The sequence below is a fragment of the Podarcis filfolensis genome, assembly GCF_964270895.1.
Source record: "Podarcis filfolensis genome assembly, chromosome: 14".
In the NCBI taxonomy this organism is placed as follows: domain Eukaryota; kingdom Metazoa; phylum Chordata; class Lepidosauria; order Squamata; family Lacertidae; genus Podarcis; species Podarcis filfolensis.
In genome coordinates, this window is record NC_139616.1 from 48,398,860 (window position 1) to 48,418,712 (window position 19,853).

The window sequence follows — 19,853 nt, forward strand, 5'->3', positions numbered from 1 at the left end:
ACCCATTCCGGTACTTCTGGGTTTTGGTGGTCCGTTACCCAAAAAAACGCAACCTGAAGTGTTTGTAACCCAAGGTATGACTGTACAATCTATTGCAGGCTAACAGGATGGCCCCTCTGGGATTTGACACAAATGTGCACACAAACACATACACACAAATTTGTAAATCTGTCCATGCTTGGCTCCCCAGAACTTAAATGCATGACCTTCCACACACCCTTTCCAACACTTGCATTTGGAGAGGATCCCTAACCTGGCAGAGAGAGACAGAGAAAGAGAGAAAGCAGGATGACCTGGAATACAGGACATAGCATTTTACACTGAAATGAGTGACAATCCTGTATTATACAGGACAAGTGGCAACCCTATTTACAAGCTGGAAAAGGGGACCTGAATTACCTAAGGCAGACATCTGAATTTATTGCTAAGCAGAGTGTAGTGACTGTAGCAATGTGGAGACTTTTCATGCCAGAGGGTACTTGGGATTGTATACCTTGCTGCCTTTGAAAAACCAGTCTATCTGTTACTGAGAGGTCATGCCTGCAGTTCCCTAGCCTTGGATCACAGTCTTATGCAGAGATGGATAACTTCTGGCCCTCCGGATCCTTCTCATCATCCCTGATCGCTGGCCATGCAGGGAACTGGCGTCCAGTGACCTCTGGAGGTCCACACATTCTTCATCTTTGGTCTAGTTCCCACTGAGATGAACCACAAGCTTAGGTAGTTTGGATGCTGTAAGAATAAAATGGGGAGAGGGAGAACCATGAGACCACCTTGAGTTCCTTGGGGGCAAGACATGATAGAACTGTTGTTGGCATCTGTCTGTCTGGAGAAGTCTCTTCTCCTCCAGAAGAACTTGGGCTGTTCAGACAACAAGGACCCCCTTCTCAGCCTCACTGATGTGGTCCAAAGGAAAGCAGAGCAATACATTTGGCACCAGCTGGGCTGCAGGAGTTGCTGGAAGGAGGCTACAAGGTGTCATCCAACCGCCTTAGGGACTCCACTCTGGATCTGAATAGGGTTGACTCACTGAGAGCCAGTGTGGTGTAGTGGTTAAGAGCGGTAGCCTTGTATTCTGGTGAACTGGGTTCGCGTCTCTGCTCCTCCACATGCAGCTGCTGGGTGACCTTGGGCTAGTCACACTTCTCTGAAGTCTCTCAGCCCCACTCACCTCACAGAGTGTTTGTTGTGGGGGAGGAAGGGAAAGGAGATGGTTAGCCGCTTTGAGACTCCTTCGGGTAGTGATAAAGCGGGATATCAAATCCAAGCTCCTCCTCCTCCTCCTCCTCCTCCTCTTCTTCTTCTTCTTCTTCTTTTGAAATAATTTTTTATTTGATTTTCCAAAATATAAACATACAACAAAACCATTTCCAAAACCAATTATTGAGATTACTCTGAATCTCCTGACCTCTCCCCCCCCCCCATGGGTCCTGTCGATTCTATTTCAACTGCATATCCGTACTTCTCCAGTTTTTCATCTTCCTAGATTATCTATACGTTACAAGTGTGTTTAAAATCCTGCTAATGTTTGGACCTGTTTACAATGATTTTGTATATACATTATAAACATTCCCCATTCTTTTTAAAATTTCTTGTTTTCTTGGTACCTGAGCTTCCCAGTTAGTTCTGCCATTTTGGTATAGTCCATCAACTTAATTTGCCATTCTTCTCTGGCTGGGGTTACCTCTTCCTTCCATCTCTGGGCTAGTAGCGTCTGAGTGGCCATTGTAGCAATGTAGGGTTGACTCTTTAGCCCATGGGTAGGCAAACTAGAAGGCCCAATCGCCTTCTAAATCTGGCCTGCAGACAGTCCGGGAATCAGAGTGTTTTTACATGAGTAGAATGTGTCCTTTTATTTAAAATGCATCTCTGGGTTATTTGTGGGGCATAGGAATTCATTCATATATTTTTTTCAAAATATAGTCCGGCCCCCCCACATGGTCTGAGGGACGGTGGACAGGCCCCCTGCTGAAAAAGTTTGCTGACCTTAGCTTTAGCCCTTTCCCCTCCTGAAGATAGGAGCAGGCCTGAGTCAATCTAGACTTCCACAGCATGTTGAAGAGGGAACATGACAGTGTTAGGAACTGGAGATATAAGTCCTGACAGTCCGCTATCAGTATGTGTTTTTAAATGGTGTTTCATATAAGCTGCCAGGATGGAAGAGATAAAAATTGCAGATGCTTTGCCAGTAACAGCAGCAGCAGCAGCAACCCAAAAAGAAAAGAAGAAAGTCAGATCGGAATGTGTCAGGGAACTGGTTCAATCCAAAACGGCGCTTTGGTTTTCAAATTATTCATTCAGCGCTGATTGCCCGGTTCGGCGCTATTGTTCAGACGGCAGTGTGATACCTTTTAGCAAAGTGTGGTTAAGTTCAGGGAAAGTGAATGTAAAAATTACTTTGTGCTCATCAGATGTGCTCCCTTTGTGCTTCGGGGATTATACGTCTCTTTAGTTTAGTGACAGAAAGAAGTTTGGCAGCTTTTAACATCTGTTATTACCGCACGGGCTCCTGCGGTGATGGATGAATGTGCTGCGATCCATCCCGGCTGCCTCCTCTGCAGCGGAATTGCGTTCCAGAAGCAAAATCTTTATCGGGCGCATCTCTCAACCGCCGTTCGAGACTTATGAGGCTGAGGCTATTGTCAGGCAGGGCTGAGAGAGAAGCCATATGAATGCAGAAAGTCTCTGTCGTGCACCAGATGAATTTTAGCTGAGGGCTGGCAAGCCATCGATAAAGATCACCCCATTAAAGCACCCCTTCCCCAAAACGCTTCTGCTTCTATCCACACAGTTTTTGAACTACCTTTTCAGATTAATCCAGGCAGTGCTTTTTTTCTAAAAAAAATGTTTAGGGGTACTCTCATTTTGACTCAAGAAAATCACCATTTTACAGTTCAAATCGGGGGAAATAAATACAGTGGTACCTCGGGTTACAGACGCTTCAGGTTACAGACTCCACTAACCCAGAAATAGTACCTCGGGTTAAGAACTTTGCTTCAAGATGAGAACAGAAATTGTGCTCCGGCGGCGCGGCAGCAGCAGGAGGCCCCATTAGCTAAAGTGGTGCTTCAGGTTAAGAACAGTTTCAGGTTAAGAACGGACCTCGAGAATGAATTAAGTTCTTAACCTGAGGTACCACTGTACAGTAAATGGACAAAAGTATAGAGATTCACAAAATGTTTAGGGGTATGCGTACCCCTGCATCCCATCAGGAAAAAAGCACTGAGTCTGGCTCACACGCAAAACCTCCACCTGGTGCTTGGATTATTGTGGGAGAAAGAATTGTAGAGACAGAGGGGAGCCAAAGGGTCATCTAGTCCAACCTGCTGCAATGCAGGCATCACAGAATGGGGGGAGACTTTAAGAAATCCACAATCCCCAACCCCTGACCAGACACTTGTGCAGGTTGAGGCAAATCACGCTCCCTGTGTATCTTTCTAAAAACAGGTTCGATGCCAATGGACTGGCCCAATAGATGACAAAAGAATCGTAGAATTGTATGAATCATAGACCCATAGAATCATAGAATTTTAGAGTGGGAAGGTGTCAACAAGGCTCATCTAGTCCAACCCCTTGCCAAGGCAGGAATCTTTCGCCCCATGACCCATATTCTGATATATGCAGTTAGGTGCACACTTGAGAAGGGATTGCTACAATTGAAAGAGGGTTCTGTTTTGCAACACAGGGGTTTTTCTTTGGTGTATCATTGAGAGAGAGCAGATGCGCAACTCCCCTGGTCACAGTCTTCCCCAGTCTGGTGAGCTGGATGGTATTTCTGTCTGCTGAGCAGCCCTTCAAACACAGGACTGCCCTCTGTCAAATAGGACACAATGCCACATTTAGGGTCAGAAAAATAAAGCGGGGCAAAGACTCCACTGCTCCCTGGCAATGAAAGGTGTGTATATATATATATATATATATATACACGGGTGGCGCTGTGGGTTAAACCACAGTGCCTAGGACTTGCTAATCAGAAGGTTGGCGGTTCAAATCCCCGCAACAGGGTGAGCTCCCATTGCTCGGTCCCTGCTCCTGCCCACCTAGCAGTTCAAAAGCACATCAAAGTGCAAGTAGGTAAATAGCTACCGCTCTGGCGGGAAGGTAAACGGCGTTTCCGTGCGCTGCTCTTGTTCACCAGAAGCGGCTTAGTCATGCTGGCCTGGAAGCTGTACGCCGGCTCCCTCAGCCAATAAAGCGAGATGAGCGCCGCAACGCCAGAGTCAGTCACGACTGGACCTAATGGTCAGGGGTCCCTTTACCTTTACCTTTATATACACACACACACATTTTTATTAGTAATTTTTAAACATAACATTTCTAACAATCATTTAACATAACTCCTTATCTTATACAATATTTTAGACTTCCATCAACAACCTCCGAAGATTTTCCATTCTTTCTCACTTATCCTGCACTTCTTAATTTCTCTATTACTTTTAATTATCATTAACTAATAATTCTCATCATAGTCCTCCTTGCAATATTTCACATAATCCTCCTTACAGAACTTCTTGCAGTCCTACTAGCGTAATCTGTTTATTACAATTGCTTTTCAAATAGTTCAAATATTTACTCCAGTCTTCTAAGAATCTCTGGTTCCGCAGGTTTCGAATCTTTCCTGTTATTTATCTAATTCTGCATAGTCCAGGCAATGAAAGGTTTTCGATCCACCTCCAACATTTCAGAGTTTAAAACAGGGGGGAATGCTCCTCATTCATCCCCTGTCATCACCCCAAGGACCACTGCCTGGAGGTTCTCCTCCACCTTATGGATGATGCTATTTCAGGGGAGAGGAACCTAAGCTGTCAGTCTTTTATTGCTTCTCTATAGTTTCTTCTGTCATTTTGTCTTCTCCCTGCTTTTCAAAAAATCCCAGGACCCCTCCATTTCCCCCCCCCTCCCTGCCCATTAGCCCCATTAAGCTCTAATCTGTTGGTTACGTGCAATTAATTGCCAATTTAAGGGGTTTTATATGTCTAATAGAGGTGCCAGTAAAGCTTTCCAAATTTGGGCTCATTTTTACAGGCTCTGGGGGCTTGCAGAGCTTGCCTTGGGAATTCTTTCCCAGCTCAAGTTAAAATCTGAGCCGTAGAAGAACTCTGGACTTCCCACTCTTCCAGCCCTCCCCTGTACCCCAAACACCAGGGGCGTGCTTTGGTAATCTTTCAAAAGATGGCAACCTGTGAGAAGCCAAAAATAGGCACTCCCAAGTGAAGTTTCTCAGTTATGAAGCTTCCCAGTTTGGCAGCCCCTCAGCTGCCTAAAAAGGTAAAGGGTAAAGTTGTGGCCAACTCTGGGGTTGCGGCACTCATCTCGCTTTACTGGCCGAGGGAGCTGGCGTACAGCTTCCGGGTCATGTGGCCAGCATGACTAAGCCGCTTCTGGCGAACCAGAGCAGTGCACAGAAATGCTGTTTACCTTCCTGCCAGAGTGGTACCTATTTATCTACTTGCACTGGTGTGCTTTCAAACTACTCGGTTGGCAGGAGCAGGGACCGAGCAACGGGAGCTCACCCCGTCGCGAGGATTCGAACCGCCGACCTTCTGATCGGCAAGTCCTAGGCTCTGTGGTTTAACCCACAGCGCCACCCTAAATCCAGCGCTAAAAACACTCTCCGTCCAAGACCCCCAATCCCCCAGGTGTAGTTCTCTTGAGGGGACAAAAATATTTAGGAGTTGGCTTCAGTGCCATTTCCCCTCAGGGCTTCCCCATGGGTGGTCCAGCCCAATCAAGGATCACATGCAGCCTAGCCAATCAGAAGTCACTGGAGGCAAAGCGAGAGGAATGGACAGTGAGGACAAGCAAGGGCAAATAAAAAGCAAACAAAGGTCTAGAAAAAGCCATCAGATAAGGGAGGCATTTATTGGAACTGCTTGAGATGTTTACCAGAAAGCCAACAGCTTAGAGTACTTTCAGCTGGATCCTAATTACCATCTTACAATTGAGCCAGCAGTCAGGTGTCTGAATTATCTCACTGTCACCTGGCTACACCTTTGTTTTCCCTAAGGAATTGTTGCCGTGTGTTCTTCTCTTTCGAGCACAGATGTCAGACCTCATCCTGAGCATCTCTCGCTTTCCCATGAAACCTTGGGGAACCCATCTATCTGATTGATTATGCTGTAGCCATTCTCCCTTCAGATACTTTGCGAACTGCCCGAGAGATGTTCTCAAGCCGACATTCTCTTTGTTAATATTTGCTCGCGGACTCATTAACGTCTCTCCAGCCCCCGACCTGCCTCCTTTGATGTGCTGACCCCCATCCTTTTGGTCTCTCCATCTTCTCTGGCATTCACCTTGGGGGCTGCATATTACTCTCTTTGTGGAACCATCCAGCACTAGATTATAATGGCCTTTTCTAATCTTGTTGTCCTTAATAGGATTTTTGCCCAATACATCTGAAATGTGTAGATATGGATTTTGAGGATAATAAAATTGCCTAATGTGCAGGAGGGTTAAGGCCACGCCAAGATGGAGGTATCTGAGTGCAAAATTCATGCAGAGTACACCAGATGTGAAGGGCACCTGCATACCAAAATGGCTATATCTTCCTTTTGAAATGCATTTGAGGAGGGGGCTGGGACCCCCCTCCCAGTTTGTCATTGCAGAACAAAGGAAATGCTAATGATATCTACATGTAGACTCCAGGGGTGGACGCTTCTGCATAAGATCACACATTTTTCTTAAGAGTCCTCACAAAATTTTGTTAGCGTTTCAGTGTGCACTCTAACTTGTGTGCACTGTATATATGTATACCTAATATACACATGTATACCTAGTTGTTGTTGGTTTATGTCTGTCTAGAGAAGTGTTTCCCAAACTTGGTTCTCCAGCTGTTTTTGGACTACAGTTCCCATTACCCTTGACCACTGGTCCTGTTAGCTAGGGATGATGGGAGTTGTAGTCCAAAAACAGCCGGAGATCCAAGTTTGGGAAACACTGGTCTAGAGAGACAACGGGGTGTGTCTACTAGGGTGAAGTCAAACCACTGTGTTAGCAGCACCAAAGTAACCTTCCTGGGGCGCAAGCCTGGGCAGTGTGTCTGGAGATCCTGGGCTGCCCAGATGACAAGACCCCCCTCTTGGCCTCACTGATGGGGTCGAAAGGAGAGCAGAACAAGACGTTTGGCACCAGCTGGGCTGCAGGAGTTGCTGGAAGGAGGCGTACCAGGCGCCATCCAACCACCTTAGGGACTCCATTCCAGATTTGTGTAGGGTTTACTCCAGCGGTCAGCAACCTTTTTCAGCCATGGGCCGGTCCACCGTCCCTCAGACCATGTGGTGGGCCAAACTATATTTTGGAAAAAAATATATGAACGAATTCCTATGCCCCACAAATAACCCAGAGATGCATTTTAAATAAAAGGACACATTCTACTCACGTAAAAATACACTGATTCCTGGACCGTCTGCGGCCCGGATTGAGATAGCAATTGGGCCTCATCCGGCCCCCGGGCCTTAGGTTGCCTACACTTCGCCTTTTGCTTCTCCCAAAGATACCCTGCAAGGCAGCGGAGGTTTAGGCTGGGAGTTTTCCTTCTCTTAGATGGGCTATCTTCCTAAGTTTATGGACCCCATCTGCCCCTCACCTCCCTCTACACAACATGTGCAGAAACCGCCTTCTTTACCACTGGACCCACAATTAGTCTCATCTGCATAATCCGCTGGATTCTGTCTTCACATGTAGGGGGAAGTCTCTAACTCACCAAGGGTTTGAGACCCATCAGCTACCCCCACCTGGTTCAGCTGACCAGACGAAACCATTCATGTGGTCTTTGATGTTGCTGGCATTGGAGTACACTCTTGACCCTTGTCCTTCGAATTGACTGTCTGTTTGAAATGTCAGGTCTGCCCTTTCCACAGGTCTTTTCCCCCCTCCCTCCCTTGACCTGATGTTAACCTTCTCTTTTTGGTCGCTGTTCCTTTTTTGCAGTTCAAAGGCCACCTTTGGTGACCCGGTCCTTCCAAGACCTTCAGAAACCCTGAGTCCATTGTGCCTGGCAGCAACACACAGATGATGAGAAGGCAAAATCCATGACTTCCGCTGGGGAACATCCATTTGGCGGCTGCTTTCGGATGTCAGAGTCTCCGGCACCAAGGTAAGAGGTGACCTTTTCAGTCAAGTCTATGGGGAGAGGCGTGAGATGCAAAGCTCAGTCAGAGGCTGGGGAGGGAGAGAAGCTTTTTCTGATAAAACACACGTTGAAAGGAACCCGCACACAGCGCTGGGAGGTCTGTTTGTTTTGTCTTCCCAGACGGGGAATACAAATGGCCTTTGACAATGGTTCAGAATTTTGTTTGCGTCTCAACATACGTCTGGAGATATAGACAGCAGTCGAGGCATGATCTGGGGTTTTGTTGTCGTTGTTGGTACTGGGAAATCTGTGTTGCGACTGTTCTGCTGGTGATCTGTTGCTCTAAATGGCAAAAATGCGTACAACATGTTCCTTAAACGAACCCAAGGGCAAGGTGGCAGTTCTGTCACACAAGGCAAGTCATTCCTAGCTTTTGCCAGCGTCAGGTGGCCAACCTGTGTGGGTGAAATAGCCCTGAAATAAAACCCAGATATTGTTGGACTCCAGTTCCCCTCAGCCACTGTCATCCTTGGCTTAGAGACTGCGGTCCTTTAAATGATGTCCTTTAGACTTACCATACTTTTCTGTGTATAACACGCTCCCATGTATAAGACGCCCCCTGTTTTGGGGGACTAAAAATTAAGAAAATGGGGGGGGGGGGATATTGCCCAGAATTGTTGAGCTTTTTTGTGGAGGATTGCACAGAATTGCTGAGCTTTTTTTAAGGGATGGAACGCCTCCTAACGTCTGTCCCCTCGCTGGCAGGAGCAGCCAATTGCCCGCCCAGTTGCTGCAGCAACACCCAATCAACACCACCCCTTACTGCAGACACCAATGACACGCTGCCGGACATCTCCGGCTTCTGGCATCAACCAATCCTACGTCCCCCCTGGGCACTACCCATTGTATAAGACAACTCACGGTTTTAAACATTATTTTTCAATAAAAAAACAACCCCTAGTCTTATACTGTGGTACCTCGGTTTATGAACTTAATTCGTTCCGGAGGTCCGTTCTTAACCCGAAACCATTCTTAACCTTTCGCTAATGGGGCCTCCTACTTCTGCCGCACTGCCAGCGCACGATTTCCATTTCCATCCTGGGGCAAAGTTCACAGCCCAAGGTACTACTTCCGGGTTAGCGGAGTTTGTAATCCGAAGCGTTTGTAACCCAAGGTACCACTATACACGGAGAAGTACTGGATAGGAAATGTGGTAGTTCATGGGTACCTTTGCTGTGAAATCTTCAGTCCCAGCTTGAACTGCAAGGCTCATGCACGACTCTTCCATTGGAAACAGCTTGCTCCATTTTTCTGGGCCAGGCAATATCGCCCATGATAATTCTGCGCCCTAAGACTGGCGTTCACTCTAGCGCAGTTCCCTGCTAAAGCGACGTGTTGTGTCTTAAGGCCTAGGGACGACGCCTTTTCTCGTGACCATTGTGCGGGGTTTCATGCTTCCGCTGTCGGAAAGGAAAAGAAGAATTTGGCCGGGGGGGGGAGGGGGGAGAGAAAAGGAGAGAACTTTTGAATGGATGTACAGAGTCAAGTGCGTCTCTTTCTGTCAGTCTGCAATTTTTTCGTACCGTTGTTATTCAAAATATGCTTTTCATAAGGACAAAGAGGGCCATTTTAGTGGAAACAAAATCCTCTAGGCAGTGGCACCACTGGATAAAGCGATTATTTCCATTACTTCTCAGGAATGCAGGGATGGTACTTTTTTTTTTTTAAAGGAGGGAGTAGTTTTCGCTTTGCTAGAGCATTTTAGGTTTTAGAAGGATAACGGCTGAATTGCAATGAAGCTTTGTTCAGGGCTCTGTCTTTTGAGGGGGAAAATACTAGGTTCAAAGACCACAACCATGTTCCCGAAGCAATTGTTCATCATCTCCATTGCCTCTGTCCTAAAAAAAAAAAGGACAGAAAGCAAATTTGTATTAACTTTTTAATGAGAACATTTATAAACAGCCATCTCATACAAGCAATCGAGATGGTGTGCAGTAAAATCGTTAAAACGCCAGCTTTCTGGCAGGGGTTCCATTTAGAGCTTGTATAACCCTTGTTTCAAAACAGCGGCACATGTTGTCTGCATATTTCCTGGCCCAATTGAAGGTGCTCACATTAGTGTTTAAAGCCTTGATGACTCAGGTCCCAAATCTCTGAAGTACCATCTTCTTCCCTACAGACCCTCTTGGGTGCTGAGATTGCCAGAGGGGCCCTCTCGGTGGTTCCTCTTCCATCAAGAGGCTCAGGGCGGGCAGCCTGAGAGAGGGCATTCTCTGTGGTGGCCCCTAAGTGTGAAGCTCCCTCCTCACAGAGGTGCGTCGGGCACCTTCATTATGCAGCTTCTGGAGGAAGCTGAAGACGCACCTCTTTATCCTTGGTCCTGTATACCTGAAGGAGGGTCTCCACCCCATCGTTCAGCCCAGACACTGAGGTCCAGCTCCGAGGGCCTTCTGGCAGTTCCCTCATTGTGAGAAGTGAGGTTACAGGGAACCAGACAGAGGGCCTTCTCGGTAGTGGCACCCGCCCTGTGGAACACCCTCCCAGCAGATGTCAAGGAAATAAGCAGCTATCTTATATTTAAAAGACATCTGAAGGCAGCCCTGTTTAGGGAAGCTTTTAATATTTAATGCTGTATTGTTTTTAACACTTGATTGGAATCTGTCCAGAGTGGCTGGGGAAACTCAGCCAGATGGGCAGGGTATAAATAATAATAATAATAATAATAATAATAATAATAATAATAATAATAATAATAGTTGTTGTTGTTGTTGTTGTTGTTGCTGCTGCTGGCATCCATCTCTCTTGAGAGACAATGGAGTGTGCCTCCAGGGGTGAAGTCAAACTACTGGGTAAGCAGCTCTGTCGTGAGCTCCCTGGGGCAGAAGCCTGGGCATTGTGTCTGGAGGTCCTGGGCTCCCCATACAACAAGACCCCCTCTCAGCCTCACTGATTTGGTCCAAAGGAAAACAGAGCAAAACATTTGGCACCAGCTGGGCTGCAAGAGTTGCCAGAAAGAGCCATTTAAGGTGCCATCCAACCATCTTAGGGATTCCACTCTGTATTTGTGTAGGGTTTACTCCTTGGCCCCTTTCTTCTCCAAAAGATTCCCTGCAAGGCAGAGGATGGTTAGGATCAGAGTTCTCCTTCTCCCTGGTGGGCGATCTTCCCAGGTGGATGAGCCCCATCTGCCCCTCCCTTCCCTCTGCAGCACATGCAGAAAGCACCTTCTTGACCGTTGGACCCACTCTTGGTCTTGTCCACTAATATTAACGGAACCTGTCTTCATATATGGGGGAAGTGCCTAACAATGAGAGCTTGAGACTCATCGGCTGTTTATTACTATTAATAAACTATAAAACCAGAACATACAGAACACAGTGAATCTTGGGTGATGTTTAGGGCATGAAATAGTGACTAATGTGCAGAAGATTCGCCTAGTGCTACAAGCAAATAGTGCAAGAAGGAGCTACCTTTAGGCTGTCCCCAGGCAATGCCCTACATGGGACCTGACCTTCCTTGAGTGCATTTACCTGCAGTGGCGAAGGAAGCCTCTCAGGCACCCTAGGGTGGTGCGCCCATAGGGGCTAAGGATGGGGCGCACCATGCGGCACCCATAGGAATGGGCAGAGGAGGAGCTAGCAGCGGCGTGTATCCTGGGGTGTGTGCCAGCGTGCATCCCAGGGTGGGTATGTCTGCGTCAGTGCACATTCCAGGGGGGGGGCACCAGTGGCAGGGAGCGTCCCAGGAGGGCGCCATCCACGGTGATGTCACCCCCTCAGGGATGGCACCCAGGGCGAGCCGCCTCCACTGCCCCCACCTTGCTAAGCCTCTGTGTGCTGTGGGTTAAACCACAGAGCCTAGGACATGCCGATCAGAAAGTTGGCCGTTCGAATCCCCGCGACGGGGTGAGCTCCCGTTGCTCGGTCCCTGCTCCTGCCAACCTAGCAGTTCGAAAACACGTCAAAGTGCAAGTAGATAAATAGGTACTGCTCTGGCAGGAAGGTAAACGGTGTTTCCGTGCGCTGCTCTGGTTCACCAGAAGTGGTTTAGTCATGCTGGCCGCATGACCCGGAAAGCTGTACGCCGGCTCCCTCGGCCAATAAAGCGAGATGAGCGCTGCAACCCCAGAGTCAGCTATGACTGGACCTAATGGTCAGGGGTCCCTTTACCTTTTTACTGTGGCCTTGAGCTGTGATCCTCTCTTGCTTGCTTGAACAGAGGGGTGTGTGTGTTTAATGTGTAGAAACCACTGACTTCTGCGTTGTTGGAACATAGCCTTCCATACCAAGGCAAGAGTCACATCTGTTGCTATGCCAATTTTGCCTCTGGCCCCTTCCCCCACCAACACATTGCTCCCATAAGTTTGCTCTTGGAAGGATGCAATTCTTGGGCTGAGAATGGTTTCTCTGCCTCTGATCTTAAGCCTGTTTTTTCCCTTCAGGACTGCTGTTTTGACTCTCGTGCAAATATATGCAAATGTGATGGCTTAATCAATTGATTAAAATTCATGCAATCAATTGGCTTCCTCAACTGGGTTTTGAGACAGAAACTTTGTGGCCTATTATCAAGGGAGGGCAGTCAGCACACCTCACAGGGCACCAGAAGTCACTTCCTTTGTAGCACCTTCAGACTGACAAGAGACGGCAGAGAAAGTCTGTCATCTTCTCTAGATGAAGGCGGGACCTGACGGCGAATTGTAGGCTTCAGCGTCAAGACAAGCCAGTCCAGGATGGAAAGGACAAAAGACAGTTTTGTTATCTGCGTTTATGTTCCTGCATCTCACCGACATTGAGATGAAAGATTCCCACAGGGCTCCTTCAATTGAGTGCTGCAAGAGTCTATCATTGAGTTACCAGTGGATGTAAAATAGATCTTGTGACAACCAGGAGATCCGAGCTGTGTCTCGGCATGACGAATGGTGCCGGGAGGGTGGGGGGGGCGGCGTGTGTTTTGACAATTATTAAGCGGAGCAGTTTTGGGATCTGTCTTTTTGGACAGGCATGTGCAAAGAGAAGAAATGGATTCATTTCACTCATAGCACAATTGTTAATTATGATGAATGGCACCAGGCTCATCTGTTTCCTCCACCATCCACCTCCTCCTCCTCCTCCTCCTCCTCCTCTTTTCTGTCGGGATACAGTCAGCCCTGCTGGGCCAAGAAATCAGAAGTGGCTAGCTGCTCACAAAATCTCCCTTTGAGGGAAAGAACAGCCCCCCCCCCGTTTATTTGTTCAAAATATTCAGTGGTACTTCAGTTTTCAAACGCCTCCATAGTCGTAGTTGAACGTTTTGGAATTTGAACACTGAAAACCCGGAAGTAAGTGCCTTGGTTTTCAAATGCACCTCGGAATTCGAACACGGCTTCTGTTTTGAGTTTTCCGTATTGAGGCTTCCGTTTTGAGGCTTCCGCTTTCAGTTTTTGGTTTTTCAAACGTTTCGGAACTCGAACGGACTTCCGGAATGGATCATGTTCAAAAACCGAGGTTCCACTGTATTTGCAGTGTGCCTTTGATGCTCAAACTCTCCCAGGGCGGCTTCCAACATATCCCAGTCTCTGAGCAGCGAAAGACTCCAGGGTCCCTGCACTTTCCACAGATTTTGGTTTCCTTGGCATGAAGGTCAATGGAGACGGTGGTGTCTTTAGGATATATGGTTTTATTTACAGATATATACAACCTGAGCACAGGCAGTGGCAGAGCAAGCCGATCGGGCGCCTAGGGACGGGGCCAGCCGCCTGTGGGGTGGCGCCAGTTGGGGCACGATGCTCCGCGGGGCCTCTGAGGAGTCTGCCTGCCTCCTCCCATTCAGCTGCCCTACAGCTGAGGGGAAAAAGAAGAAGAGTTTGGATTTGATATCTCACTTTATCATTACCTGAAGGAGTCTCAAAGCGACTAACATTCTCCTTTCCCTTCCTCCCCCACAACAAACACTCTGTGAGGTGAGTGGGGCTGAGAGACTTCAGAGAAGTGTGACTGGCCCAAGGTCACTCAGCAGCTGCATGTGGAGGAGTGGAGACACGAACCCGGTTCACCAGATTACGAGTCTACCGCTCTTAACCACTACACCACACTGGGAGTTGGCGGGTGGACCAGCGGGCACCCAAGCCACCGCATCACTCCCAGGAGAGACATGTGGCTTAGGCGTGTTGCAGGCCCCGCGGTGAGTGCTGCCCGGCATTTTGTCATCCCCTCAGTGGTGACACCCGGGGCGGTCCACCGCCTCTGAGCACAGGATGGAGGGGCTCACAGCACGAACACCCCAAGAGATTTTGCTTCCCCATTAAGTTTCCAGGGAGGCACTGAATCACAGCTCTTGGGTCTAGCACAGAACAAGACAAGCCTCTATCTCTCCAGTTTCTGGCATCAGCCAAAACTCGCACCCAAAACTCTGGCTTTTGTTCTTCTCCCTTACAAGGTGATACTGCTTCTGATGAGGGGGTGGGGGTTACCGCATTCGCCTCCTTGGAAATGGGGCAACCTCTTACCGATGTAAATGGCAGCACCCAGTTGATGAGCTAAGGCCGTTGCCTAAAGAAACTGGTCTGGCAGGTTTCCTATTATAGATTCTAACCTCACAGCATCACAGGTTTGGAAGGGGCCCAGGGTTTGGTAGTGATTCAGACTCACCCCTCTCAAACTTATAACAAGATGGTCCCTGGGGGTGGTCTGAAGGAACAGGAGCCTTCTACGTTTCAGAAGCTACGTTGGGCTGACCTGAAGTCTCGGTGTTTGCCTGGTGCCCCCCAGGGAGTAGGAGAAGGACTTGAATCTCCAGGTGGGTGAGAGAACACCTTTAAAATATAAGTTAAGAAGACTATGTGTGCAGCTTGCAAGCTTCAGCCCAGCAGTTCCCAGGTTCAAATGATCACATATACTTTCTGGAGGGGTGTGCCGTCCTCTGCTCCCTCTCCCAATTAACCTCCGTCCCTGAAAATTATTACATAGATCATCCAGTGAGGGAGCAGTCTGCCCTCCTCCTGTCCTTCTTTGCCTCTTCCAGTTAACGTCCATCTTTGCAAATTATTGCAAACACTTTTTGGCAGGGGCTGCTCTCCTCCTCTCCTTCTTTCCCTCTCCCAATTAACCCCCATCTCTGCAAATTATTGCATAGACCTTCCAGGGCCCAACTCCTGTGATATCCCTGGGGTCCACCCCATGACATCGCCAGGAGCTGTCCCTAGATCTGAGGTTTGGTCCCTGAAATCCCAAGATCTGGGGATTTCTTGACCCGGCAACCCTGTAACAGTCAGCCCAGCCAGTATATGGACTCCACTGATGCAGAGAGCTGGCTAACTATAGCTTGACTGTAAAGAGGCCTGCAAAGGATTTGGTGCCCAAGGTGTAGTTACTGTTATGCAGGCTCAGATAAGAATAATCAGAGCTGCCGGCCATAAGCTGATGATTCCTCGTGAGCATCAGGAAGGAATTAATCCATGCCAGGTGCAGCATTTGCATATTTGGCAACATGTAACGAGAGGCGTAAAGCTGCGTCCCACATGGACCAAGCATGCCTTGCCGTTGTGCAACTTCCCCTCCTAATTCCACAACCACAAAACCCGAAGTTCTGCTGATTGAGTAAACTGTGCCCATTGAGAAGATCCAAGCCCTTGATGATGACATTAATTTTGCAGGCTGCAAAGCATGCAATTTAATTTGGAATGACGGATGGTGGCAGAAGAAAAAGCCTTGTAAGTTTTTGTTGGACAGACGAAACACACACTTGGTGAGTTGACATGTCACACCAGCAAATTGTTGTGAGTGGAAGATTAAATTGGTTGCATTTGATGAGAAATGGGAAACTCTCTCGTTTCCTGTCACCCTGCACATTCAACCCAGCTGCGTCAAAGGGTTCATCAAAAAACATGAAAGGAGCCAAATCTCTTCCTCCATTAGCCCTTTTCTTGTGTCAGTTTGGTTGTATGTCAATTAAGGATGGATGAACATGCCTCAGTCTGTTCCAACATTCCTTTGCACTTTCATCTGGTGCTTTTCATTCTGCTGCAATTGGTTTATTTTGCACAAATCTTTTCCCCTGTTTCATTGTCTGCAAATGCAGAAATAGACATATTTTTAAAAAAATACGTATCTCACAGTGCACAACTCATGTGCAGTCTCAGCCATCAATAGATATTCATAAATCAGTTGTCTTTTCTGCATGTTCCTTTTCAGAGCTGTTGAATGTCCTGTTAGTCTTCAGCAGCAAAAACAGCAGAGTTTTGTGGCACATTAAGGAGGTGGCTGATGGCCCATCACAAAGCTATGCACGGCTGCAATTCTAACCATGTCTGCTTAGAAATAAGTCCCATTTAATTTAGTGGGACCTGCTCCCATGTGAACGTGGTTAGGACTTCAGCTTATAAAGGTAGCTTGATTTCACAGTTTGGTATAAACTTGTCATCCTGTCTCTTTGCCCTCACACAGGCACTAGGGAAGGGCAATTTAGCAACCCGACGATATCTTATTCTTTGTGTCCTGGACTGTATGAAATACTCCCACCATATGCCATTTCAACGCATTATTTCATAAATGCACATTTCCCCCCAGAAAATGATTGTATGCATGTTTCTGCTGAAACGTAATGCTCTAATTTCCTTGTGAAACGAACAGTACGAATTTCACTGTGCTTTCTTTTTGTTTTATTTACTGTCAGAAGAGGCATGAGACTGCAGTCCTTACTCCGTTTACTTGGGAGTAAGCCTTATTGAATCCAGGAGGATTTACTTCCGAGAAAACATGGTTAGAGTTGTAGCCTTAGTGCATAGAGCCTTGCTCTAGCAATGAATAACAAAGTCAACGAAGAGCCCTTCAGAAAAATGAAAACCAGTGAGGCACCGGTTAGGAGAGCAGCAATTATTATCACTATTATCATCGTCATTATTAGAATTCACCCTAAGGTCCCAGAGCTGTTTACAGCAATTTAAAAACATCATTAATATTAAGACACAACTATTAAAAAACAGCATAAAACAACTCAAGATTACAAACATAGGGTGCGTCCTAAAAATATGCACCTCAAGTTTGCAGAGCTAGGGTGAAGAGGTTCGTCCTCAGCATTCCATATCAATGAATATGGAAATATATACATTGCAAAGCAATTTGTGTACCCATTTCTGTAGAGCGTGTGCACGTTAAGGAGGTGTGTTTTTGCAGTATTAGTGAGAGCCAGTGTGGTGTAGTGGTTAAGAGCGGTAGTCTCATAATCTGGGGAACCGGGTTCGCTTCCCCGCTCCTCCATATGCAACTACTGGGAGACCTTGGGCTAGTCACACTTCTCTGAAGTCTCTCAGCCCCACTCACCTCACAGAGTGTTTGTTGTGGGGGAGGAAGGGAAAGGAGAATGTTAGCCGCTTTGAGACTCCTTAGGGTAGTGATAAAGTGGGATGTCAAATCCAAACTCTTCTTCAGTAGAGAACGAAGGTGGAAATCATTCAGAGCAAGAGTCCCTGCCGTTGTTTGAGATCGAACGAGCAAACAGAAGGAAATCCACTTGATGGTCAATGAAGTAAACGCCAATGAAGGCTATGAGATATCAATTAGAGCTAGGTTCCTCCATCGGCTACAGTTCCTGCGCCCCTTTCTCCAGTTGTCAGGGGAGGGGCTAGCGGGGTCCTTCTTCTCGATGATAGGCATTGCGCAGGAGGTGGCTTAGATATCGCTTGCACCAGCACTAGGGTTTGCCTGAGCAGCTAGAGAGGCCTTTACATTTTTAAAGGGGTGGGTGGGTGGGTGGCTGTGTTTAAAAAGCATTTCAAGCCACCATGGCAAACTGTGTCCGTAGGGTAGGAATTCTCCTGACCACCTTGAGAAGAAGGACACACACCCCCATCGCTTGGTCCTTTCTCAAAGCCCAGGGTCAGAGGGAGATGGAAAAAAGGGGCTGTTAACAGGAACAGAGGGGGAATGGAATGCAATTTCCTGGAAGAAGGCATTAGCATATTAATGCAGTGTGTTTTTACCGTATGTTAACTGTAGTTTTGTAATATTTGCTGTTTGTTACATTGCTGTTGCTCAGGTTTTCTGTATACTGCTTAGATATACAGCCATACTTCTTGTTGCATTTGCTTTAGGTTAAATCTTTTCAGGTTGCGTCCCGCGGCGGCCCGGAAGTACTGGAAAGGGTTACTTCTGGGTTTCGCTGCTCATGCATTCACTCAAAATGATGTCATGCGCATGTGCAGAAGTGGCGAATCGCGACATGCACAGACACGGGTTGCGTTCTGCTCATGTTGCGAACGGGGCTCCGGAACGGATCCTGTTCGCAACCAGAGGTACCACTGTATTTTGTATATGTTAAGCAGTATAGAAATGGTGTTGGGTTTTTTTTTTTTAAAAAAAAGTAAATAGATCCCTGGAACACTGAACATGGGCAACCCCATGCTGCAACATTTTGTTGCATGTTTCGCTTGTGGTACATAACCTGCAAGGCTGTCAAGGATGCCTGCTGGTGCTGGCAGATGGAGTCATTTAGAATTCCTTGAGCTGAGATAAACCCTTTGCACGGGAGTACAAGTGAAAGAGAAGGGACTGTAGCTCCCAAAATACCCAAAGAGTGGGAGGTGATGGAGAACGTGTGTTGGATATGTGTTGTGCTGGATTTATTATATTGGACATGTGTTACGTTGTATTGGACATTACAGGAGACAGTGATGGCCACCAATCTGGGTGGCTTTATAATAGTATTGGACAAATTCATGGGCGATGAGGCTCTTAATGGCTGCTAGCCAGGATGGCTCTGTTCTGCCTCCACAACTGGAAGCTGTATTTCTTCTGGATGCCATTGCTGGAAACCACAGGAGAGGAGAGTTGCTCTTGTGTTCGAATCCTGCTTCCATGTTTCCTACAAGCATCTGGTTAATTACCATGAGAGCAGGATACTGGTCTAGATGGGACATTGGCCTGATTCACCAGGCTCATATTTTGTTCTATGTGTTTATATAGAAATGTTGGAGGGGGGGGTGATCTGAGAGGTGGTGGTACCCCAGCTCTGAAAGACCCTCCAAGGGTAGGCCCCTCTGGTGAGGAAATATTTCTCTTTTTGATGCCAGGAGAAGATCTCTCTATTTTCCAAAGCATTTGATGTGGTATTTTGATACCTTATTCCTTTTGTTTTGCTGGTTCCGATTATCATTTTAACACCTACTGCTGTTTGTGGTCAGGTGTTATAAAAGTTTTAATGCAACGATTGGATTTCTTTTCTTCTTTTTTGTTTCAGCTGTTTTACTTGTTAGCCACTTTAGGAACCCTTTTGTGTATAAAGAAATGTAAATGGCATAATGAATGGAATTTCAAAAGTTGCCTGCTTTAACTTGAGTATGCAATCCTAAAAACACTCACCGTATTTTTCACTCTATAAGACGCACCAGACCACAAGATGCACCTAGTTTTTGGAGCAGAAAAACAAGAAAAAAATATTCTGAATCTCAGAAGCCAGAACAGCAAGAGGGATCGCTGCACAGTGAAAGCAGCAATCCCTCTTGCTGTTCTGGCTTCTGGGATAGCTGTGCAGCCTGCATTCGCTCCATAAGACATACACACATTTCCCCATACTTTTTAGGAGGGAAAAAGTGAGTCTTATAGAGCAAAAAATACAGTACTTGAGTGTAAGTCCTGCTGAACTTGGCAGGGCTCACTTCCGAGTAGACATGCATCACATTGAGGGGTGTTTTATAAAAACGGGCAAACATTCAGAGTTATGATGTGGCCAGTGTGAGACCCTCCAGATGTTGCTGGACTACAACTCCCATCATCCCTGACCTTTCTGTCTGTGGCTGATGGAAACTGTA

At 47.1% G+C, this 19,853-nt stretch overlaps 1 protein-coding gene across 6 annotated transcripts in view; it reads left to right on the forward strand.

Annotated features, from left to right (window-relative positions):
* The window catches only part of ELFN1 (extracellular leucine rich repeat and fibronectin type III domain containing 1), a 269,308-nt gene that overhangs the window by 160,318 nt on the left and 89,137 nt on the right, over nt 1-19,853 (forward strand). For all 6 annotated transcript variants that reach the window (XM_083585663.1, XM_083585660.1, XM_083585658.1 and 3 more), the window contains one exon: nt 7,930-8,095. The gene's annotated coding sequence lies outside the window, so the exon portion shown is untranslated. The remainder of the gene's footprint in view (nt 1-7,929; nt 8,096-19,853) is intronic.